The sequence below is a fragment of the Dermochelys coriacea genome, chromosome 4 (genome assembly GCF_009764565.3).
Source record: "Dermochelys coriacea isolate rDerCor1 chromosome 4, rDerCor1.pri.v4, whole genome shotgun sequence".
Taxonomy (NCBI): Eukaryota; Metazoa; Chordata; order Testudines; family Dermochelyidae; genus Dermochelys; species Dermochelys coriacea.
Genome location: NC_050071.1, coordinates 60,746,240 through 60,772,412, shown reverse-complemented (window position 1 = coordinate 60,772,412; position 26,173 = coordinate 60,746,240). Strand labels below are relative to the sequence as shown.

Genomic DNA, 26,173 nt, shown 5'->3' with positions numbered 1-26,173 from the left:
AAGTGGAGAGGCCATGGCTTATGTACTCAAAAACCCAGAATGCTGCATACTGTTTTTGTTGCAAACTCTTCCAGTCTGATGTTCCAGCCACATTGGGTTCTACAGGAACAAAGGACTGGAAAAATCTGGCTAGAAATTTGGCATGCCATAAGAAGGCAGCAAATTACCAGAGAGCATTCCATCGGTGAAAAGAGCTTGAGATGAGACTAATGTTAAAGGCCACCATAGATGATCAGCATCAAGAGAAGATTACATCAGAGTCTCTTTACTGGCAAAATGTTCTGAAAAGGCTCATGGTGCCATTGTGAGAATGCTTGCTACTGAAAACCTAGCACTGCGTGGCACTTCAGATCAGCTGTATGTGCCAAACAATGGAAACTTCCTTAAAATTGTGAAGCTGACGGCCGAGTCTGATGTTGTAGTCCAGGAGCATCTAAGAAGAGTCACCACCCAAGAAATGTACACACACCATTACCGTGGAAAAACAATTCAAAATGAGATCATACTATTACTGGCAACAAAAGTCAAACAGAAGATTGTGGCAGATCTGAAGTCAGCAAGATATTACTCTGTTATTCTGGACTGCCCATCTGAAATCAGCCATGTGGAACAAATGACTTTAATGGTGCGTTTTGTAACAACAACAGAACCTAGTGAAAATGTCCCTGCAATGGTGACTGTCAGAGAGCATTTTCTAGAATTTATTGACATTGATGATACTACAGGAGCTGGTATGACAAGTGTGCTTCTTAAAAAGCTGGAAGATACGGGAATTGCGATAGCTGACAGGAGAGGTCAGGGCTATGATAATGGTGCCAATCTGAGAGGAAAGAACAGAGTAGTGCAGACACGGATCCGAGAGTTAAACCCTCAAGCTTTTTTTGTCCCATGCAGTTCTCATTCATTGTAGTGCTCAGTGATGCAGCATCAGCTTCTAGTGAGGCTGCTGAATTTTTTAATGTAATTCAAAGCATCTATGTATTTTTCTCTGCATCAAGTCATCGATGGCAAATTTTGAAGCAACATCTGGGAACATCCTCTCTGACACTGAAACCACTCAGTGCCACATGATGGGAAAGTTGAGTGGAGGTGATAAAGCCTACCAAACACCAAATTGGGAAGTTAGATGATGCCATAGTTGCCATTATGGCGCATAATGATATGACAGGAACTGCTTGTGGGAGAACAGTGGCAGAGGGAAATGGAATCACCAGAAACATACATAACTTCAAATTTCTGTGTAGCTTAGTGTTGTGGGATGACATACTGTTTGAAATAAATGTTGTAAGCAAGAGACTCCAAGGTGTTGACCTTGATATATCTGGAGCAATGGAACAACCGGACAAAACAAAGTCATACCTACAGTCTTACTGGTCAGATGAGGGATTTCAAAACGTTCTGAAGAGTGCACAGAAGTTGGCAGAGGAACTTCACACTGAAGTTATTTTCCCACCCATTCTCACTGAAGAAGACGACATTTTGATTACGATGCATGGGATAATCTCATAAGAGATCCCCAAACAACAATTCAAAGTTGAATTCTTTAACCAGGTGCTAGATTGTGCAATACAGTCAGTTGAAGAACTTTTCATGCAGCTCAAGGAACACAGCAGTATATTTGGGATGTTGTATGATATTCCAAAACTCCTCACTATACCTGAAGAAGACCTACATCAGCAATGCAGGGCACTAGAGACAGTGTTGACACATGATGACATGTACAATATTGATGTAAGTGATTTAGGTGATGAACTGTAAGCCCTTTCAAGATGCATTTCAGCAGGATTAACTCCAAAGGCTGTTCTGGAATATATGTGCACAAATAAGATGACCACCCTCTTTCCAAATGCTTTTGTTGCTCTGCACATACTTCTAACGCTTCCTGTAACCGTTGCCAGTGGACAAAGCAGCTTCTCCAAGCTGAAGTTAATAAAAACACATCTATGCTCCACAACCTCTCTTCAAGTGAGCTGTAGCTCACAAAAGCTTATGCTCAAATAAATTTGTTAGTCTCTAAGGTGCCACAAGTACTCCTTTTCTTTTTTGCGAACCTCTCCACAATGACACAGGAGAGGCTGGTCAACCTTGCAACCATCTCAATAGAGCATTAGCTAACCCAAACTGTGGACCTTCAGGAGCAAGTCAAATCTTTGCAACCAAGAAGGCATGGAAAGCACCACTTTATTTATTTAAACAGATAAAAATGCCAGTGTTTACTATGCAGACAAGAAAAATTACATTTGCTATTCAGGCATTTGAAAATTAAGTGTTACTTAAAATTTTTGAACAAGGCATTTTAAGTTGTTAATTCTCCTTTATTGAGATAAATAACAGAGCAGTACCATGAGAGGAGTAGAACAGGAAGAAGGCAGAATTGAGACCTTTCAAAGTTTTGGCCCAAGCAAGGGGGCATGGGGGTATCATTTGAGGTCTCCGCCTCAGGTGCCAAAATGTTGTGGGCTGGCCCTGTCCCCAGGCAGCGCTCAGCCTCCCCCTGCTCCCTGGGCTTTACTGCAGTAACACGCTGCTCCCCACCAGTGGCCCGTCACCAGCCAGGTGTTGCCTCAATTTCCTCAGGGTTTAAGTGTCCCCAGCTCCAGGGCTGCGGGGAGACGCTGCTGTGACGTCAGCTCTTTCTAGTGAGGAGCCAGGGCTGCCCGGGGCTTACTGCACCGGTTCCGCGGCCACAGGGCGCACGGCTCAGCCTGGGGTCCCTCGGCTTTCGCCCAGCCCCGCTAGTCACCTCCCGGGGCGGCTGCCCTCGGAACAGCGGGGGTTAAGTTTCACCCAGAGCCGATTCGTCCGCCAGCAGCCCGGTACCGAGCGGGTTAATCCCCGCTCAGCGCTTTGGCTGCGGCCGGGTCTCTGCGCTCAGGCTCCTCCCCCTTGTCCTGGCCTGAACCATCCAGCAACAACGATACCTGCTCCACGCCACCTTGTCCTTCTCTGACGTCATCGCCGTGCGCCGGCAGAGAGGTGGGGGCTGTTGCCTGGTTACCCCTGTCATCCCCATGCGCCGCCGTCCTCTCCCCCCCCTCCTCCCGCACCAATCGCTCTGTGTGAGACACAGAAAACAAGCGGATCCGAGGCGCGAGCTACAGCCCGGACCGGCCTCCCCAGCGCCCCCTCTCGCCACAGCCGTGGGGCTCCGGCCGAAGCGGTAACGGGCACCCACGCGTGGCGGCTGCCGCCCGCCTCTGCCTGCGGAGCGCCCCGCGCAGAGACTCACACATGCCTGAGACCAGAGTGGGAGCGGCGCTGAGCCCGGCCGCCTGGGTTCCCCGCGCTGCCTGGCTGGGGCCCTAGCAGCGCCCCGGCCGCTAGAGCCGGGTCCGGCGGCTCCCGGTGCCCGCGTGTATGAGAGGAAGTGCGGAGCGGGGGCCGCGGCCCGAGCCACTCGCCTCCTCTCCCGGACGGCGGCAGCAGAGAGACCGGCCCGGGGGGAAGCGAGGGGGCAGCGAGGAGGCGGCGGCGGCTCCATGTGAAGAGACCCGGACACGCACGTGAACCGCCGAGCAGCCCCCCGGAGCCGGGAGGCAGTGAGAGATTCGGAAACGCGGCAGCCGAGGGGGCTGGACCCGTCTCTCACCAAACTTTCCCGGACGCGCGGTGTTTCTCGGGACCTGGCGTCCAACTTGCTGTGAAGTCTTAGAGCCCCCGCAGGGAAGAGGATCCCCCTGTCCGGGGCGCAAGCTTGAGTTTTAGCCGCTCCCTGTATCACCGGTAGCGTGTCTGCTGCAGCCAGAGAGCCAAAGGAGGGAAACTTAACCCGCCGCCGCAGCTGCTGCTGCTCCTAAGGTGAGTGAGGGTTGAGGGGGGTCCAGTTCTGCTGGTCTCTGCTCCGCGCTGCTGATGACTTTTCAGGTGGATGCAAAGATCCGCACCTTCCCTGAGCTTGGGCTGGGGACTAAGTGGGAGCATGTGGCTCCGTCCCTCCTGGCGGGGCGGGAGCGCACCGTCATCGCAACAGCCCCGCCCGAGGTATCCGCTGTTTCACATGCGCCTCACGTTGCCGGGATCTTTGCACGGTCTGCTGAGCTAAGTGACCCTCCCGAGAGTGCGGGTCGTCTTGCCTCTGCGAGAGAGAGAGAGAGAGACACTGTAGGGAAATCCTTATGTTAAGTCAATTCCTATCCAGATACTTTTCACCTTTACAAAGCCGAGGCTGCTTAAATCTAGAGAATTACTATGGTGAGAGGGGTTGATAGCGTCCAGTCAAAAAAAACGAGTCTGGAAATTAGTTCCCCTTTGAAACTTGTACGTCTCGTTTTGTACTTGCTGCAGCAAGGAACAGCAGAGAATGATACTGAAGTTTTGAACAAAGACCAACTTTTTTAAAGCGACTTTGAACCTCCTTCCATTCACTATTGTTTTATGTAAAATCTTAAGAGCTTAACAGAACTGTGCTTGTGCTTTATCAGGATGTCTTGTACACCAGAACTGAAAAATACAAGCATCTTTAAAAGCCACAATATTTTAGTGGAGGGATTTTCAAACTCTTTTAGGGTGGGATTCATCTTAATAGAGAGACTGTGGATTCTTTTCTATGCACAGTTGCATAACATCCCTCTGGAAATGTTGTAATTGCTTGCATGGAAAAGTAATATTAGGAAAGTACTTAATGCATTTTAGCTGGGTTTTAATACAGTTTTGCAGCTGGAAATAAGAAGGAAGAGCCAGCACCATGTGTCTAGTCATCTCTCCACACAATACAGTCAGGTGCTCCATGGGTTTCAGTTTGGCAATCCTATGCTGGGAATTGAGTCTTAGTATACAGAGTGTTTTTATATTGCTACATACAAGTTACTGAAAAGGATCTGGTTGCTTGAGTAGCATATCTTCAACCTCATTAGCCAACAGTATAAGTCGCTGCTAAATTAAATACATAAAATTTTATCCCACCATACAGGCTTTGAAAAATGCAAATCACTTTACATTCTGCCTTATGGAGAGCTGTATACTGTACATATGAGTTTGGTTTGTCTAAATTGGGCTTACACATAGACTGTATGCAGACCAAGAACATCTGTAACTACCATTTGAATGGTATTTCAGATCTAGTTTCAGAATTAATAACATTGGGATAACACTGGTGCCTGCATCAGTTTATAAGGTATTTTTCCTAGCTGTCTTTCTGAAAGAGAAAAAGGAAAACCTTTAAGTTTATCTGACACTTTTAACTGAATGGAGAATAAACTGGGTGACCAACTTTATCTAGATTTATTTTTAGAGAGTGTTGTTGACTTCCCTCCTATGTTTCCCTCCAATCAGCTTTTGCTTTCTCCTCTTTCAATCCTACATTGCAGCAGCTGACCTTCCATCAGAGAGGAATGTATGGGATTCCCTCTGGATCTATTGTATAGTGCCATTATAGTAATACTCCAAAAATTGTCATGCTTTTTGTCAAAAAACTTTTATATTTCTAATAACCCTGTGAGCTAGGATTACTTCAACCGAAAGATTAGAAAGAAAAATACCTTGATCTGTTTTTTTCAGTTTGTTTGCTCTAAGCATTTGACAGCACTACATGCATACCTACTGTACTTGTATAGTCAGTTTCTCCACTTGTTTAAAGGTCTTTCACCAGGAAGAGAGAGATACTTTAAAAAGATTTCAGAGAAGCAGCTGTGTTAGTCTGAATCCGCAAAAAGAAAAGGAGTAGTTGTGGCACCTTAGAGACTAGTCCTTTCCTTTTTCCACTTTAAAAAGTGATTGTAAAACCTAAAAAATTGCTGGGGTACTTGAAGAATACTAGAAATTTCTTAACTCCTTTTTTTTTTTTTTTTTTTTTTTTTTTTTTTTTTTGGAGACAGTCACCTTGAGGTGTGCAATACTTTCTTAAACATGGGTACAACACTCACTGCATTAAGGACACGCAAGAATTGAGTGATGCCTCAACAACACTCCCAGCTTCTGCTGACTTACAGGGCCAAGTACCAGAAGTTGAATGAGTTTCCTTCAGTGTAGAGGATTAATAGGATAGTCCAGGGATCAGCAACCTGTGGCATGTGTGCCAAAGGCGGCATGTGAGCCAGTTTTTACTGGCATGCTGTTGCCAGCTGGAGTCCTGGCCACTGGCCCCACTCAGCCCGCTGCCTGCCTAGGTGAACGGAACCCCCGGCCAACAGCGGGCTGAGTGGGGCCGGCGACCGGGACCCCGGCTGATGGGAGCCGGCGGAACCCCAGACTGGCAGCGGGTGAGCCACTGCCAGTCTGGGGTTCTGTCCGCCACCCCACTCAGCCCATTGATGGTCTGGGGTGCCAGCCCCACTCACCTCGCTGCTCATCCGTGGTTCTGGCCGCCGGCCCCACTCACCTCACTGCTGGTCTGTGGTTCCAGCCGCCTGGTCCCCTGCTAGCCGGGGTCTTGGCTGCCGGCCCGCTCAGCCTGCTGCCAGTCTGGGGTTCTGTGGGGGGCCCCTGTAAATGTAAAATTTATTACTGGCATGTGAAACCTTAAATTAATGAAGACTTGGCATACCACTTCTCAAAGGTTGCCGACCCCTGGGATAGTCAATGCCTTCTCACATTTAATTTATACATGTGCTTAAAGCAGCATGGTTTAGTTCAATCTGACAATAACATTTCAACTTCCTTTGACATAAAGCTGTGTTAATATCCTGAATTCAAATTCAATTTAATTTCCTTTCTTTCATTATTGTCACGCTCTTTATAGCACCTTTTTTGCAATGGTCAGATTGTTAGCTGTATTTTTTTTTTTAAATTGCATATTCTTCTGCGTGGTCCATGCTCACAAACATCTTGATTATTCTGTGAAATCATTATTAATAAAATGAATTTATTTATTTTAACAAAACTGAAAATGACTTGGATTTTTAGCTTCTTGACTTGTCTTAACTTTTTAATTCCTCTCTACTGTGCACCCACTGCTTTCTGATAGTCTTGGTATTGTGCTGGCTTTCTCTTTTTAAATTAAATTCGAAAGCTATTAAAAAAAGGAGGGTGTGAGAGGTCACATGGTAGGTCTGTCAACTTCAACAATGTCTGCAATTTTTTTTGGTTGGCTTTTAAAAAAAAAAAAGAAAAAAGCTTATTACAACACATGAAACATCACTACTCAGGGTACTCCAATCCTGAATTTAATCTAATATTTGGGCACACTGGCTGTTACTCTTCAAAACATACCCACTAACTGAATTTATATATGTAGTACTTACATATCTGAAATTAACATGAAGCCCTTGAAGATACCTGAACATCTATTACGCTTTTGTGTGAGTGTATACACAACTTTGTTTTAGAGAAGGAGGAAACAGTTCAGTTGGTGGTGGTGGTGATGTCTAACAGAGAGCAAACGTTGCATTTTAATTTCATTTCTTGTAAATAAACTAATTACGTGCTAGGAAGCATTGTTTTAATGCGTTTAGTAAATTCATGAAAGATGATGGAACCACCTGGATTGAAGTCTTCTGTTTATTCACAAAACAGATAAATTGTGAGCAGTGGCAGTGCAAACTTCTACTCTCTATCTTTGCTTCACTTCTGATTTCTTAGGATTGAAGCCTCTACTTTTTCGGTTCTAGGTCTCTCGGCGACTGCCACAAAGTGTGCCAATTATGATAGATATTTTTGAGATCAACCTGTGGAACTTTTTGCCAGAGGATGTTGTGAAGGCCAAGACTACAGCAGGGTTCAAAGAAGAACTAGATAAATTCCTGGAGGACAGGTCCATCACATGGCTATTAGGATGGTGTCCCTAGCCTCTGCTTGCCAGAAGATGGGAATGGGTGATAAGGAATGGATCACTTCATGATTACCTTTTCTGTTCATTCCTTCTGGGCCACTGTCAGAATACAGGATACTGGGCTACATGAACCTTTGGTCTCACCCAATATGGCCGTTCTTATGAGATGTGATCATCTGTTTGGTATTCTTAGTCCAGTTCCTAGGGAACAAATTTTCATTTTACAAAGGCCAGCAAATTTAAGGTACTATATAAACAAATTATCCATCACACAGCAGCTCTTCTCTCTTTGCTTGAGCTCCATGTGCAGATCTTGATGGATCTGCAAATAAATGTAGCAGCAGCTAGAAAATTCATTACTCACATCAAAAATACACAGTTCCTTCTTTAGAAAGTTTTTCTGCCCAGGTGTCAAGATGGAAAATTATGGCCTTACTGGCATAAATGTGTGGTTTGAAGGAACTTGAGACAGATTTAGCGGGAAAAAAATACTCTCTTGAATTATAAAATGGTCTGGGGAAAAATGTGAAATGTCATACTTGAAAGAAATATTTTGGTTTATATTGCATTCTGGCTTGCTATTTTTGTGGAGTGAAAGGGAAAGATACTCTGTCAGTGGTTCTTTCCAACAAGACCCGTGTTAATTCTATACCAACATATAGTGTACAAGTAAGCATTTTTTGTCTACACCATATCTGGTTCTGGTTGTCAGTCCAGGTCTGTCTTTTGCCTCTTCCCCTTCTGTCAGATTTAAACAAAAATGAGTAAAGGTCTAGAAAACATGACCTATGATGGAAGATTGAAAAAATTGGGTTTGTTTAGTCTGGAGAAAAGAAGACTGAAGGGGGAAATAACAGTTTTCAAGTGCATAAAAGGTAGTTAAAAGGAGGAGGGAGAAAAGTTGTTCTCTTTAACTTCTGAAGGTAGGACAAAAAGCAATGAACTTAAATTTCAGGAAGGGCAGTTTAGTTTGGACATTAGGAAAAACTTCCTGACTGTCAGAGTGGTTAAGCACTGCAATAAATTATCTTGGGAAGTTTGGAATCTCAGTCATTGGAGGTTTTTAAGAGCATTAGACAAACACCTAAAGGGGTGGTTTAGATCAGTGGTTCTCAATCTATTTATCATTGTGGGCTGCGTTCAGCACTACCTGTATGGCCCTGAGGATGTCACATGGGCAGCAGTTCTGTGCTTGATTGTGCCACAGGTTGAGAACCACTGGTTTAGATAATACTTATTCCTGCCTTGAGTGCAGGGGACTGGAGTAGAATACCTTTCAAGGTCTCTTCCAGTCCTACGATTCTATGATTTTAATTTAGGTCAGCATAGTAACTGTGTTCTTCCTCTGTTGTTGTTCTTAGATAGAAACAGCAGGTTTTAAACAGCTTAGCCAACAAAATTATGATCAAGAAATATGTAAGGTGAGCAGGGGACAGATGTGCGTAATATAAACTTATTTATATAACGTGCCCAAAGGAAGTTAAAAGAACGCTTTTAGGATTGCAAAGTAAAGCACTCAGAAGATAGGAAATGCCAGAATTAAGGTTTCCTATACAACCTTAATTTTACCTGGCTCGTGGCCTCAGTTTCTGCCCCAGTTCCAAGTTGGCTTGCCCAGCCATTCTCAGTGTTCCCCTTTCCTCCATCCCAACTCTCATTTCCCTTTCCCTCTGGCTGCCTCCTCTTTCCCTGCCTCCCCCCCCACCCCTCCCTTCCAGCTCTTGTTCCCAATCTACTTCCCCTACCTCCTTTCCTCCTGCAGGTCTGGCTCTTGTCGCCTCAGCATTTGAATCAGACCGCTTTCTCCTCTACCGTGCTAGGGACCAGCAGGGTAGACAGCCTCCTTGCTCTCCGAGATCGGGTGCCCATACCTGCCCAGCACAGCTTGTAGTAACCTGCAGCTGCATTTGTAGGGAAAGTCTTGCAGAGCCCCAGGCTGAAGCATGCCTACTGCAGACAGAATTCTCGAGATTTGTCTTCTAAGCTCTAGCAAGTCTCTGCTGAGTATATGCAAACTGATTTTTTTTTTTCTTCAAAAGGTTTAAAACATGGTCAAATTTGGGTCATTTTCTCAGGGGTGACAAATGGCACATCCTTGACAGAAAAGCCACACTTCTGCAAATTTCAAGTCCTTGCTCCAAAACATGGCGGTGTTAGAGCTGTTCAAAGAAAAGGTCACTAGAATTTTGTAACATGAACAAAGCAATGTTTTTCCTTAGCCTTGTTTTTGGGAATGGCTCAACCATTTTGACTGAAATTTTCCAAAGACATTCAGTGAAGCAGATGCCCAGCATGGAAAATTTCAGCCCAAATAGCAAAGTTATAAGCAACTAAAACCAAGATCTTAAGATGGGAAGTGTTGGGCAACTTTTGTAATAGGCAGTGCTACCAGTTCTGGCTAGAATTACATAAAACTCCCCAAACCCTACACTGAAATAACATAAAGATTGCAAAATCAAACCTTCATAGACATTGCCTATTTTCATTCAGTGCATGAGGTGGATGTCGCTCACTGAATTCAGTGTCGTCTTGTCCTTGTCATCTTACTCATGGCTCCAGGCCTTATTTACTGCACACTATCTAGACCCTGCACTGAATACTAAAATTAATAATTTTTTCCTGGGCTTTTCTATAATGCTTATTGCCACAGTGTCAATGTGCTTTTTACAAACATTTAAAGAATTTGTGTTCAAAATACCCCTGTTTGCCAAGGTGCTGCTCATACTATTTTTATTATGATAACGCCTAGGAACTCACCAAGAACAGGACCCCATTATGCTAGGTACAATACAAATATAGAGAAAGAGACAGTCCGTGTCCCAAAGAATTTACAATATGAGTAGACAAAGACAGTCAAAGGTTAAGGAAAAGGGATATAATGGACAAGCAGAATAAACACTGCGATGGTGTGTAAATGTCCTGTTTTTATTTGATTTTTTTTTTTAAACTTCTTTTCATGGAGTTTTGTTGGGGGTAGTCTTTGATAACTAGATCAAGGAAGAGAGGGGATATAGAAGCACGTGCGGCAAGGGGGGGAAGAGGGGAAGGAAGCATGGAGTGAGGCCATTAGCTCCAATCCACTTCTTCACTGTCAGAACAGAGGAGAGAATATCCAAAGTGAAAACTAGAAAGCAATCATGCTGCTGAGGCTGCTTCAGTATCTAATCCTGTTGGTTTGAGGTTCTCTGGCTTCTAGGATTGGCTTCTCGCAAGAATTTTTCTTCCCCGAGCTCTTGTGGCTTTCGGGGAGAGGGATGTGCTACACAGCTTTTAGTATTCCCAGAGATGTTCCATGGAAAAAGTAGTACATGATCATCTGGGATCCTAGAAATCCATTTGCCACAGAAAAATGCAGAATTTGCATTTTTGCAGAGAACTTTTTTTTTTTACATTTTGTGAAAAAATAAAAACGTATATTTACTGTTAACTAAATTTTACTGAAAGTTAGGGTGACCATATTTCCCAAGTGAAAATGGGACACCTCATGGGATTGGCCCGAGCTGCCCAGGGCTGGGGCTGACAGCCCAAGCCCCAGTGCCTGGCATCTCCACTCGCCTCTCTGAACATTCCTCTGCACCGCCAAGAGTGGGCACACCATACTTTTTTTTTTTTTTTTTTTTTTTTTTTTTTTGCAAAGCTGGGCATTTGTCCCATTTGCTCTTGCCAACTGACGATAAGGACATCCAGGATAGGGGATAAAAAGGGACTACTCTCGCCAAAATGGGATGTATGGTCACCCTAGTTCAACTGATACTTGTATATTGTTGTTAGGGAAACGAAACTTTAGTGTTTCATTTTAATTGTAGAAAAAGATGGATTTTTTTTGGAGAATCTTGTTTATCACAGGAAAACTAGGATCCCTGGTGATCGTGTAATTAGATTGTATAATAATGCATATGCACAAGGGGGCCGAAGTAAGATTATACACACAGCCTAAATTTTGATATTTCCTAACTTTTGAGTGTTGGATTTCTCATCTTCAATGTTAATGTAATAGTTTTTTTTTTCAAGTCATTTCCTATCTTTTTTTAGGTTTCAGAGTAGCAGCCGTGTTAGTCTGTATTCACAAAAAGAAAAGGAGTACTTGTGGGACCTTAGAGACTAACAAATTTATTAGAGCATAAGCTTTCGTGAGCTACAGCATCCGATGAAGTGAGCTGTAGCTCACGAAAGCTTATGCTCAAATAAATTTGTTAGTCTCTAAGGTGCCACAAGTACTCTTTTTCTTTTTTTATTTTTTTTTAAAAGCAAAAATAAATTCAATCATGTGGAAGCATGTGGATCCCCACGTGGATCACCAGCAAGGTCGGAACAACTACATCCACAGCACAGATTTTTACCACTAGAGCTAACGGTATAACTGGTAGCAGTAGTAGGGTTTTATCTTCAATATGGTCAGTGAGTAGAGGGTTTCAGAGGTATTTTCCTGACAACAGAAGAATACTGACGTTGAGGATTGATAAATGCAAAGTAATGCACATTGGAAAACATGATCTCAACTATACATGTAAAATGATGGGGTCTAAATTAGCTGTTACCACTCAAGAAAGAGATCTTGGTGTCATTGTGGATAGTTCTCTGAAAATGTTGACTCTCTGTGCAGCAGCAGTCAAAAAAAGCTAGCTAAATGTTGGGAATCATTAGGAAAGGGATAGATAATAAGACAGAGAATATCATATTCCCTCTATATAAATTCATGGTATGCCTACATCTTGAATACTGCATGCATATCTGGTCACCCCATCTAAAAAAAGATATATTGGAAAAGGTACAGAAAAGGGCAACGGAAATGATTAGGGGTATAGGACAGCTTCCATATGAGGAGAGAGTAATAAGACTGGGACTTTTCATCTTGGAAAAGAGATGACTAAGGGGGGATACGAGAGAGGTCTATAAAATCATGACTGGTGTGGAGAAAGTAAATAAGGAAGAGTTATTTACTCCTTCTTATAACATAAGAACTAGGGGCATCAAATAAAATTAATAGGCAGCAGTTTAAAACAAAAGGAAATATTTATTCACACAAAATACAGTCAACCTGTGGAACTCTTTGCCAGAGGATGTTGTGAAGGCCAAAACTATAACAGGATTCAGAAAAGAACTGCAGTAGAACCTCAGAGTTACGAACTGACCAATTAGTACTTGGAACCTGATTTAGATTTACTAAATCAGGCAGCAGGAGAGAGAGAGAGAGAGCAAATACAGTACTGTGTTAAATGCAAACTATTTAAAAAAACGAAAGCAGCTTTTTTCTTCTGCATAGTAAAGTTTCAAAGCTGCATTAAGTCAATATTCAGCTGTAAACTTTTGAAAGAACAACCATAGTGTTTTGTTCAGACTTACAAACTTTTCAGAGTTACGAACAACCTCCATTCCCAAGGTGTTTGTAATTCTGAGATTCTACTGTAGATAAGTTCATGGAGGATAGGTCCATTAATGGTTATTTAACCAGGATGGGGAGGGATGGTGTCCCTAGCCTCTGTATGCCAGAAGCTGAGAATGGTCGTCAGAGAATGGATCACTTGATGATTACCTGTTTTGTTCATTCTCTTTGAACCACCTGGCCAGTGTTGGAAGACAGGATACTGGGCTAGTTGGACCTTTGGTCTGACCCAGTATGGCTGTTCTGATGTAGAATTCCCAAGTTCAGTTTCAGGTTCTCAGTGGTAGTATGCTATATTGGTTACAGATCCTTCTGCCCCTATTACCTAGCAGGTTTGAGGAAACCTTCTTCTTCTCCTCATACCTCTGTTTTCAAGTGAAGGTGCTTCCTCCTCCTTGTTGCCTGGGTTTTAGCAGTGCCTAGTGATAGTGGTTTCCAGTAGTTCGGAGGATCAATTGAGAGAAAAGCCCTGCTCAGTCTCTGGACTGGAGCATGCTCACTGCAGATGAATTTAGCAGTCATCCCTTACTAAGCATGTGCAAATGACAAATTTCAAAGGCCTATAACAATTGAATTTGAGTAGATTTTCACAGGGACAGTAAATTGCATTTCTCTGTTCCCAGGTTTGACTCTGCTGCCAAATTAAATCTGTGCTCCAAAGCAGGGAGGTAGAGCGTCTGAAAAAATGATTGCATAATTTTTTGAAACATTGGTAAAACTATACTTTTCTGTAACTTTCTTCTGAGAAACTGCAGAACCATTTTTGTGGAAGATTAAAAGTCAAACAAAAAACCCCAAACATATAACAGACACCTAGCATTGAACACTTTAATCTGAATAGTTAAAGTACTTTTAAGCAACTGAAAACAGGTTGTGAAAAGTGAATGAAAAGTGTTAGGTTTCAGAGTAGCAGCCGTATTAGTCTATATTCGCAAAAACAAAAGGAGTACTTGTGGCACCTTAGAGACTAACAAATTTATTTGAGCGTAAGCTTTCGTGAGCTACAGCTCACTTCATCGGATGCATCCGATGAAGTGAGCTGTAGCTCACGAAAGCTTACGCTCAAATACATTTGTTAGTCTCTAAGGTGCCACAAGTACTCCTTTTGTTTTTGAAAAGTGTTAGGCAATCTTAACTATAGGCGTTGTTGCCTGCTCTTGCCTATAATTACACAATCTATGCCTGTTGCACTAAACTTTGCAATACTGTTTACTTGATTTACATGTATTGCATAAGTTTTGTATTTCTGTTTTATATTCTCACAAAAGGTGTATTCTTTAAATTTGGCAACTTTATTGATTTATACTTAGATTTAATAAATCAAGTTTATTCTTATTAATCAGTACTCCTACCTCTTCACTAATTTCTTGACTTAAGGTCCTTTGGGGAATTTCTTAAGTCGACAACATGTCTGTGAGTGTTGGATCTGTATTTCTGATTTTGACGAAAGAGACTATATACTTGAATGTTATGGTGTTAGTGGCCATATAAGAATTTCAATATACAAAAGGAAATGGAGAGAACTATCTAAGCATTTGCAGAGGCTAAGGGTATAGAATAAATTATATTATTATGTTTGTTCCAGATACAGTACATTTAAAAAACATAGTATGAAAAATAGTCTGTCTAAATTCTCCATTTATAAATACTTTATAATTGCTTTCTGTTGTATTGAATGGGTACAGTCAATTTAAAAATTACACTTCTATATGGAAAGTATGAAACCTGATCTAACGCATATAGTTTAACTGTGAGCCCCTGCCAGGCCACATCATGGGAGAAGTGCTTTCTGTGCCAGGAGTGAATTAATTGGGCTTCAAATCATGGGTGGCATGGGGAGGGGAGTGGAAAAGGCTGTTAGTGAATTTATGTCAATTTCACTTCCAGCCCAGTGAAAATTTTGTGGGAGAAGAAGAATGGAAATGGGGAGAGAAACTAGGTATCTAAAAGTTGATGGGGACTACATGGGGAGGTGATCTAAAAAAATCACAGATAACACAATGGAATTAACTAATATGTAAAAAAGGGAGATGAAGAGGAGAAAACAACACATGGGGGGGCTGGGGGAGGAAATAGGTACCACAGGACTTACGTAATGGATCAAATCAGTGGTCCATCTATTCCAGTATCCTTCTGACAGTGCTACTGCCAACTGGAACTCTGTTCGGAGCAATTATTGGATAATCTGCCCCAGGTTAAGTTGGTAGTTAAAAGTTTGATTATGTCATGAAACTTGAGGGTTTGTTATAGCAGTGGGCTAACTCCATTGTAGTTAAGGTTGAGCAGTGTTTTCTGTTTAAAGGTTGACTATTCTAAATGTTTTAAAATCTGTACCTATTCAGATTGTCTTGAAACTAACTATGCATCTTGGGGGTGAGGAGTAGGGTTAGTGGCCCAAATTTGGGGTATTTTGAGAAAAGGATTCTCCAGTAGAATCCCTTTAAAAACAAACCCCAGTATCTTACAAAATCACCTGATTCTTTTAATGTTTTTTGTGTGCACTTGAGGTTCAAACTATGACTTTAATCATCCCCCATCTGATATCAGTTGATTGGCATTACTCAGGTAGTGTATGATGCTTATAGCTCCACTGGGGAAGCAATATTGGAAAAGCTATGGACCATAGAGTTTAGGTCTCCAAAATGACTTGTGCCAAAACTATTGAGTCAAAGAGACTGAAGTGTACATGTTCTGTGCACTGAGGCAAGGACTCTATTGAAGTAAGAGAGATTCTAGGTAGACTGTTATCACAGTGACTGTGTGGCATAGGCGCTGACTGCATGGGTGCTCTGGGGCTGGAGCTCCAATGGGGAAAAAAATGGTGGGTGCTGAGCACCCACCGGCAGCCCCCTATCAGTGCCTCCCACCCACCGACGGGCCCTGCTGATCACCCCTCCCCCTCCCTCCCAGCACCTACCACCTGCTGCGGATCAGCTGTTTCGCAGCATCAGGAGGTGTGTTTGTGGGGGGAGGAGGAGGAGTGAGGGCGCAGTGCATTCGAGATACGAGATACAGCGTGGAACTGGGTGGAGCAGGAAGAGGCGTGGTGGAGCGGGGATGGGAAGAAGCAGGGCAGGGGTGGGTCATTGTGGGAAGCCAATGTGGGGGTGGCACTTGGATGGAGCTGGGGGGGGTAGCACCCCCCATCAGATTAGAAAATCAGTGCCTATGCAGTGTATTGACATTAGTGAACTTGAGCTACACCATGCACTGAGTTTGAGCATTGCCTGTGGCAGCTTTCAGAGATAGTGTTTGGTGCATGATCCTCAATATATGTCTGCATTATATCATAGAATCATAGAATATCAGGGTTGGAAGGGACCTCAGGAGGTCATGTACTCCAACCCCCTGCTCAAGCAGGACCAATACCCAATTTTTGCCCCAGATCCCTAAATGGCCCCCTCAATGATTGAACTCACAACTCTGGGTTTAGCAAGCCAATGCTCAAACCACTGAGCTATCCCTCCCCATGCAGATACTCCTTTGGAAGTTTTGCCCCAGGACCAAAAATTCTAGTTTGTGATCTAAAATTGACTGTGATTTTACTTCAGAAGCATTGTCAAAGAAATTAGTATTGATTAAATAAAGTGTTCTCCTCTATGGTTTCAGCAAGAGCATCTCAGCCGTCACATCTCTTGGGCAAAGTCCTGCATTTCTTTCCCTCCTGACCAAGGTGGGTAGGTTGTGGTATTTCCAAACTGTCAGCTCCCTGTCTATACTGGGACCTCCCCAGCAAAGTCAGGCTGCTTAAGCTAACCTGCTTTATTTTTCTCCTCAGAGATGGTAGTCAGTGTAATTGCCACATTTAAGGTACCTACAGCTCTTTCCAAGCAAGCACATTCTTAAGGAAAAGCATTACAGAGAAAACATATTAAAGACGTGCTGATAAGCTTACGAGAGATCTCCCCCAACTCCAACAAGGACTCTGGTTGGTGATGAGTCCTTCAAACCCCACAGAGGGTTTTTTCCTATAGTCATGAGTTCATCCCAGCTTCAGCTCAGAACAAGCGCACTCTGTCTTAAGGAGCGTCACTGGGAAAAACTCTTTTGCCAAGGTTTGGGGCCCCACTTGGACCAGATTTCTTGTTTGCTGGATCAGAAAGAAGGCCCTGAGACAGTTAAAACTCAGGATGTTCGTTCGAAAATATTTCCTTTGAACCAGTGTATACGACCCTCTTGCGTGGTGATGATAGCCTTCGGGAGGTGTTGCAACCTGAGTGAATGCCTCCAATTCACAGCCCTATCTCTCGGGACAACGACCAGGAGCCAGACCGATTTGGTGGGCTCTACCTCTCGGAAGGGGACTGACCCCTCTCCCCCATAAAAACTGGGATTTGGGAGTGGAGGGAAGCTGAGCTCCTCTTTCTAACACTCTATGTGAGCAGGTATTTGGAGGGGGTCCACTTCACACCTCTCTGATCTTTCTGTGCAGCAGATGATGTAAAAAAGGATCCCTTTTTTCATATACATAAGGCCCTGATTTTGGGTAGGTACTCTGCATCTCCAATCCTGTCTTGCTTCTTCTTGTCTCCACCTGATACATTCAGTTCTTACAGCCCCACCACTTTCCCACATTCTCATAGCCCCTCCAGGCTTATCAAGGGCATGGAGTGGTAGGGAAGGTTCTGAGCCACGCGTGTGTGGATGGAATTTTGGAGGAGCTGGAGCAGTGGTTGCGGAATCTGTGCTATTATGGGGAATGCGGGGAGTTGGAGTAGAGAAGGGAAATTTGTGTATGTGCGTGTGGGGTTGGAACAGTGCAGGGAAGAGTGGGATGGAAAGGAGATTGTCAGGCATGCAGTAAGGGATGATTGGGGAAATTTTAGTTCTGTTCCCCAGAATCCCCCATCATCAATCCATCTGTCAGTCAATGGCCCCCATCACAGTAGTATCTGAGTGCCTCACAATTTTTAATGTGTTTATTTCACAATGCCCCTTTGAGGTAGTATTGCTTCTGTTTTTACTGAGGGGACTCTAGATCTGTACTTGGATGGCTTGATCATGCTGCTATTAACTTGAGCAAAGTTAGCGTGAATCTGTCTACCCGTGCTGGGACGCATGCTTCCAGCTGCAATGTAACATACCCAGTGAGACTAAGGGACCTGCCCAGGGTCACACTGGAAGTTTGTGGTGGACAAGGGATTTGAATTCAAGTCTTCCAAATCCCTTCTCCTAACCAGGGGACTATCCTTCCCATCATGCCCCCTCTCAATGTCCGAAATGTCCCCAGTCTCCATGCTAGACCTTGTTTGTGCATCTTCTTTCCAGTTCTTCAACATGCAAGTCCCATGCCAACACCTACATCTGTGTCGGTAGGAGGGAGAATTGGGCAGTGCTGGACACAGACAGAGGTGGGAGATGATGCTGTAGGAGACTAGATTAATATGCTGCCAGAACATTCTAGGGCTGAAGTAATCATTGCCAAGGTGCCAGAGGCAGAGGAGGGGAGAGCTGGGCTGTGGTATGTAAGGGTGCTGAGGAATTACTTTCAAAAAGCCGAAGCAAATTAAATGCCCAGAATTTAGATAACACAGAGTTAAGATTGATCTTCCAGAATCTGGAGAGTGGCTAAATGTAAACCTCTGAAAACCAGGAAATGCAAAGTTAAAGTGGGAGTTACTACTGTAACACAGACTTATTGTAGTTGTCTTTGAGCAGTGCCCCAATAACACAAGTACTCTAACTCTCTATCCCTACAAATACTACAGAACACTTTAGGAACTGAGCACATGGACCAGGGTGGATTTGATTTAAATCACTAGTCAGGAAGACTCAATTTAATCATGGATTTCTACATAAAAGTGCATTCTTGGTGGTGGTTATAACATATTGGTGGTTAATACATATTCTTCACATCTCAGAGATAGATGTAGGTTTCATTTTTAGAAGGATATACACACTATATATTTTTAAAAGTGATTTATTTTGAAAAATTTTCAGATTAGTTTTACAGCTATATCAGAAAATGAATGATTGGTTATTTCATTTACCAAAGGTAATTGAAGCAGATAGTTCATCTCCTGATGACTTCATAAATATCTCCAATTCAATATGTTCATTAATATTTGGAGGATTTTCTTGCCATGCTGTATTAGGAGGAGAACATGACCAGACAGACATTTTAAATTGTTTTATTTAACTAAAACAACTATGTTATGTATTCTGGATTTTGTTCTTCAACAGCAAACAGATAATATTTTAACACAACAAGCATGTGAATTTTTGAGTTAAACATTCAAGTTTTTTAAAGTCAGATTTGTTTTTGTTAAAATAGTTAAATGAAATATTTAAAAAAAAAACCCAACAAAAATTAAATCGACTGCGTCAGCCAGGTCAACACGATCTGATCAACTTAAAATATTGGCTTCTGCAGCTAACTCCATTGTCTTCACCTTCATTTTCCTGTTCGTTCATATCTGGAAAAGAAAAACAAGCTTTTCTGCTTTTTCAGGTCCCAAACGATTTCTCAGTTTGGAATGAATTAGTCGAAAGGAAGAAAATATTCTTTCTACACCATCGAAGAAGCTACTGCTGTTTAAAAGTGAGATTATCACTTCAACAGTCTCTGAATCCAGGTGCTTAAGTGGCTTCCATCAGTTCACTAGTGTGACTTTCTTTAAAACATCATCAGCAAACATATATTTCTTGAATGGTTCTTATTACCAAACTGGTCTCTTTTATGGCCTGCTGCCATGATAGGTTTTCCCTTCTAGTGAGAGAATGGCGTGGTAGATCTCATGGCACTCAGAAAGACCTCAAGACATCTGGAATATGCTGCTGAAACAGTTTCACTTTTTTTCCTGCCTGTACCTCACTTCTCACATTTATCTCCAGACTTCTTCTCTTTGTCCAGATCTGTTCCAACAACAATCTTCTATTCGTTGAACTTTTTGAAACTTTGCACTTTTAGAGAGAGGTAAAGGATTGAATCTGTGTACACAAATTTGTGGAGGGACAATACTGTTGAGGTCTGTTATTTCTCACCTCTATGTATTATTTATTTATTTACTTGTTTAAAAACATTTTTGCTGTTAACAAGCATGTTATCTCTGGAGACACAAATCCACACTTTGAGAACTGCAAAACTAAGCATCTCTGATGGTAGCTTCTGAGCACTGAGTCCCATTGGGTAGATAGAAAGATTAACCTAAATAATCTATACAGAAGCCCCTGGAACCCCATAAAATTGGGTCCCTAATCCATGAACTATTGGAACTCAGTTACAAAACTTTTCTTAAACATTACATGAATATATTGTCTCATACTATAGAATTTATCATCGCTATTCCATGATGAGACACTATAGCTCAAAGATGTATCTTAATTAAAACTATCTTTAGATAGGTTTTTCCTTCAAAAAGCATTTTATCAAAAAAATCCGATTTTAAATAAAAAAAATCTCATTTCTTTTTTTAAATCATTGATTTTTATCCACTCTGACATGGGCATTATAGACTACAGGCTAATGTTTTTGCTAAGGCAAAACTTGGATTTGGTCAAATCAGACATGGCAAACAGGAGCTACCTACACTCACACTGAACCTGCTGTACACAACACCCCACACTGCAAAATGTTACCACCACTTCTCTCTTGCCCTGAGGATCCTGTCTGAAATGTTGCCTTCACTTGTCCCTCACTAAGTCCTGGAGATGACTGTCATGTATGCCACAATGCAGCGGACCCTTCTCATTCGTTTTAGCTATAGCTACAGCTAACAACCTGAATACAGCTGGAGTAAATGCAGTGAAATGCTGAAGTTCAACTCTGTAGAACACAATAAAAACAGTGACACCTTTTCTTAGTCCTTCCTTATATCTGCTTATGAATTTATAGATTTTTTTTTTTTTGAGGCCAGAGGGGACCATTAGAACAGATCATCTATCTGACCTCCTGTATAACACAAGCCAGAGGATTTCATCCTATTACTCCTATGTTGAGCCTAATAACTTGTTTGACTAAAGTATCTTCCAAAAAGACACGCCATTCTTGATATGAAGACTTAAAGAAATGCAGAATCCTCCACTTACCTTGGTAGTTTAACCTTTGCATTCCTATTACATGGGGTCCCTGGTATATATCTTCCCGTTATCCGTTGTTTCGCATATCCTTCACTCATCGATAGGGGAATGTGTTCCAGTTCATATTAGTCCCTATCCGCATATCTGTCACTTCACATTTTGTGTTGCTTTTCTGTGGGTGCTGAGCAGCCAGCGCCCTTCCTGTCTGCCGGAGGCCCAATCAACCCCTCCCCCTTCCTTTCAGTGCCTCCTGCACGTCATAAAACAGCTGTTCAGCAACGTGCTCGGATGCAGGAATGGAACTGGGTGGGAAGAGGCAGGGCGGACCATTATTTCTTATGGGTCCCTGGTATCTGTCATTTTGGTATCCATCGCTCTTTTCAAAAATGCAACCCCTACATATACCGGGGACCACCGGTACTGAATCATTCCTGTTGGCTGCTGTCAGCTCCCTGGGGGCAGAGTTAAGGCTGTGTTATGGGGCTGATATGTACCTTAACTTTATATTCCCAGGTTTTCAGAGATTTAAGTTAAGAATTCTCCGTGTTCTGGAAGGGCATGAGGAACCACTGGGCAGCTTAACTGCATTAATGACATTTTTGGGTGTTTAATATTCCTTCTGAAGTGCTCTTTTAAAAAAAAAATACTGTTAAAACTCTAGGTATTCTTGCTAGTTTATAAGTGGGTAATCCTTTTTTTTTAATCCTGAACTCCAGCCTCAATATATTATGACAATGAATTCCACAATTCTGTGTGGCATGGAACAATACTTTCTTTTTCAGTCTTGAATTTGCCACCTTTCAGTGTCACTGAATGTTCCCTTGTGTTTGTATTATTACACAAGATAAATAGAAGTTCTCAATCTACTTTCTCTATAACATTCATTATTTTGTCTGTCGTGTCTCCTCTGCAATGTTAACAAATCTAATAATTTTCAATATCATTTTATATGAGACTTTGTAGCACTCTAATATTAAAATTGTGCCATCATGAGAATTTGACCATTCTTTTTTTTCTGATTCTTAGTCATTTTCTGATCCATAGGGCATCTAATAATTGTTGTCACTTGTCTATTTTTGCGATATCCTTTTTTGAGATGAGTTGTTATAAGAACTGAAAGCAGAATTCCAGGTGAAGACTTACCGGTGATTTATATGATGGCATTGCAATACTGTTCTCCATTCCATGCTTGTGCATCCTAACATTTTATTTTATTTTTTAAATTTTATTTTGGTCACTGTTGCACACTGAGCAAGGTCTCCATTGAGCGGTCCGATCACTCTTCTGAATTGATACAGTTAATTTAGAATCCTAAAAATTGTATGAACAGTTCAAATCATTTTTATTTTTCAGTACCTTATCATTATTGGCTTCCATCTGCCATTATTTTGCCCATTAGTCTTGCTTGGTTAGGTCTGTCTGAAGTTTCTTCCTCACAGTCTTATCTCATCTTGATTAAGGCCTTATCTATACATAAAACTTAGGTCATCCTAGTTATGTCGCTCAGGGCTGTGAAATATTTCATGCCCTGAGCACTCCACTTAGGTCGAACTAACTCTTGGTGTAGCTGCAGCTACAACCTCCGAGTGGTTGATTACCTACATCAAAAGAAAAACCTTTTCCATTGCTGTAGGAAGCATCTGCGCTACAGTGGTATGCAGCGCCATGGCTGTAGTGTAGACATATCCTAGCCTCAATAACTTTTTGTTGACAAATGTTGCCACCTCACTTATCTCTCTCTTGGTACCAATAATACATACATTAAACAGTCCTGATATGGAAGTTTGTGGCATCCTGCTGTTAATCATCTTCCATGGTAAAAATCGACCATTTAGCACTACTCTTTTTCTACCTCTTAGACAATTTCTGACCCACAGTACTTTGTGTGTCACACCAAGATTAATTTATTTGGAGACCTTTTGGAAGTTCAGACTGGAATAAGAAGAAATGGTTGACATGTTGTTCTGTTAAGGAATTCTTATAATTAGTGAGGCATGATTTTTCCTTTCCAGAAGCCATGCTAGTTGGACTCTTTTGTCATATGATCTTCTAGGTGTATATAATACTACCCTTAATTATTGTTTCAACCAGTTTGCTAATTACAGATGAAAGTCTTACTGGTCTGTAACTTCCTGGATCATCTCTATTGCCTCTTTTTAAATATCGATAGATACAACATTTGCTATACTCCTGAGCAATTGCTGTTATAATGAGAGGTGGAGATTGACTGACTGGTAAGCAAGGGAAATTAAAATACCTCCCATAAGATGAAAGCATTTTCTTTCATCTCCCCCATTTGAGTAAGGAAATATTTCTCACCCTTGACAAAAATGACACAGAATTGCTATTTCTTAACCCATATCTGGTCTTTGCTTCTAAAACACAAAAGTGCAAGCTTTGCAGGTTCTTCAAATTGAGGTTTAAAGGGACACTGTTAACTCCATAGAGAGAGAGAGTTTATATATAATTTTAAGAACACCATATTTGATTGTAACCTTCACTTACGTTGTAATTTACATGTTGGATTAAGACATCCAGGTTGTGTTGAAAACCAGTCTAATCTTGACAGGGACAATCTATTCTAGACATTGTCCTGCCTATGCAGAAGTATGGAACAATAATAGAGCCATCGCTTTTGAATGACTTATTCCTTAATGAAACAATGAGTTTCTGCAGGCAGGATCATTGACAGAAGTAGGAGGGCAGGGTGTCTGGATTCTCCCAGTGGAAGCACATGACAAAAACAAGGACAGAGACTATTCTAAAAGGTGTGCTCTTCTCTGAGAAAAGGGACCAGATCACCACTACATGCCAGAAGACTAGGTTAAGGAGAGAGAGAGAAGGCAGGAAGTTCTGTCTACCATAAAAATGCTGATCAAACCTCATTTTCCGAATGGGTGATGTGTAGCTATCGGCTACTTTCAACAGTAAAAGTGACTGTGATTAAGAATTGGCTAAGCCTGTGTTTCCTGCTTTCTGCCATGTTGTCCCTGAAGTATTTGTCTAGAAGTCAGAGCTCCCATAGGCAGAATATGTCTAAGCACCTGGGGGCTTAGGAGAGCTGAGGCACAGCTTCAGGGTCTAAGGCAGCCTGACTTGAATCACATTGCTCAAAAAGAGTGTCAGACATGTGGACTGCACCTGGGAGACCCACAGCTAAGAGCCAGTCACTCCCCTGCCTAAGGATTTGGGTCTTTTTACAACATGGCGACCACGCATTGGGAGGATAGGGTCAGGTTGTAACAAGTGGTTCTCAACTTCTCTCTCTTCGTGGTGGTAGTTAAACAGCTTATTATTATGCACTGGAGGACAGGGTTCTCATTCCTGTTTTCCCTTTATCCTGTTTCCCAGTACAGTTGCTCGCCTTCTTACTTTCCTTTTCTTGCCTTCACATCTTGTATGTGTGCATGTGCTTTTTTCTTGACCTTTTCTTCTCACCCCTAAAGTCCAGTACAATATGCTGCTTCTATAGGATATGCATGTCCATTCATGGCTTCATGGACTGGGCTGCATGTGCTTCCATGGCACTCAGTTAAGCCATAAAAGCTTGAATAGGAACAGCTGCCTAAACCTTCAGTCCAGAATACGTGAGCTGATCCCATGGCTGGCTGCATTAAGGGCTGTGTGCAGACAGGGAGAGAAGGTGGATAGCTTTCAAGGAGCTTCTTTTTACTTTCTTTTAACTGTCAGAGCACATTTACAGTCAAAAGTGAGCTTTCCCTATCTCCATGTCTTCTGCATCCTGACATCCCCAATAAAAATCAGCCCCTTGTGGTAAAGAAACACATAACTTACATAACTAGAAGTGAAAATAAAAGAGATAAGGTGGGCAGGTAATTTATTGGACCAACTTGTGCTTGTGAAAGTGACAAGCTTTTGAGCTCTACAGAGCTCTTCTTCAGCTCACTCACCTTGTCTGTGTCATATGGTGGAACCAATATGGCGACAACAACACTACGAACATAAAAGTAAAAATGTTAAGATCAACTTGGCTTTCTCCTTAAATACTATTTACTGCTTGGACAATGAAAGTAGCCTCACTTTCTAGTGCTCACGCACTTGCACAAGACTTCAGGACATGTGTTGACTATGCTGTTAGGGAAGATCTAAATCCAAACATGCTTAAAAACAAAGATGCCCTAATAAGGGGATATTGTGCATCCAGCTGTAAAGCTAGGGAGCTTAAAAAATTCTCTAACAGTCTTATAACTTGGGGTGGGGACAGGACCAACCAAAAGTATTTTATTAACAGCACAGGTGTTAGAGCATATTGCACTCAATAAAATGAAAAGGAGTACTTGTGGCACCTTAGAGACTAACAAATTTATTAGAGCATAAGCTTTCGTGAGCTACAGCTCACTTCATCGGATGCATGCATCGGATGATGAAGTGAGCTGTAGCTCACGAAAGCTTATGCTCTAATAAATTTGTTAGTCTCTAAGGTGCCACAAGTACTCCTTTTCTTTTTGCGAATACAGACTAACACGGCTGCTACTCTGAAACCTGTCAATAAAATGAGTTCCTTCCCTGAAAACTTTGCAAGCTGACTGACAAATACATGGGATCACATTTATTTATGCAGAGGTGAAGAAAATATGTCAGTGGTGTGATCAGCAATTGAAAAATTAATTAAAGAAGCTTTGAGGAGTGTGCCTTGCACACTGAAGGTAGGAAGATGTTCAGAGTACAATGGGTACAGTGAAAGAAGGCATAAAGTTGTAGGTGAGGTCACAGAACAACTATGTAGGTCTGATAGGACAGCTAGGAGGAGATAAGAACAGAAATGTTGGCAGAGGGAGTTGTGTGAGGAAAAAGCTTGAACTCAATATAGGTAAAGGTTAGATAGGAAGCCTGAAGGGTAATTCTAGAGGCACAGGAGAAGTGATTGAAGTGTTGAAAGAGGAAAATAGATCTAGGGTAAGTAGGATGTCCATTATGGCTTTAGTATCCCCTTTTGAGCTTATTAGATTTGCTCTTTTGGGGCTTATTTGTTCATGAAAACACTTTATTTTAAAGAATTCTTTTAAAATCTTGTAATCTTTACTTGTATCTTTAAAATATTTTTG

At 42.1% G+C, this 26,173-nt stretch overlaps 1 protein-coding gene across 6 annotated transcripts in view; it reads left to right on the top strand.

Annotated features, from left to right (window-relative positions):
• The first annotated feature begins 3,662 nt into the window (after positions 1-3,662).
• The window catches only part of FBXW7 (F-box and WD repeat domain containing 7), a 275,764-nt gene continuing 253,253 nt past the window's right edge, over positions 3,663-26,173 (top strand). For 4 of the 6 annotated variants that reach the window (XM_038399095.2, XM_038399089.2, XM_038399091.2 and 1 more), the window contains exon 1: positions 3,663-3,798. The gene's annotated coding sequence lies outside the window, so the exon portion shown is untranslated. The remainder of the gene's footprint in view (positions 3,799-26,173) is intronic. The other 2 variants (XM_043513141.1, XM_043513142.1) reach the window with 1 other exon arrangement.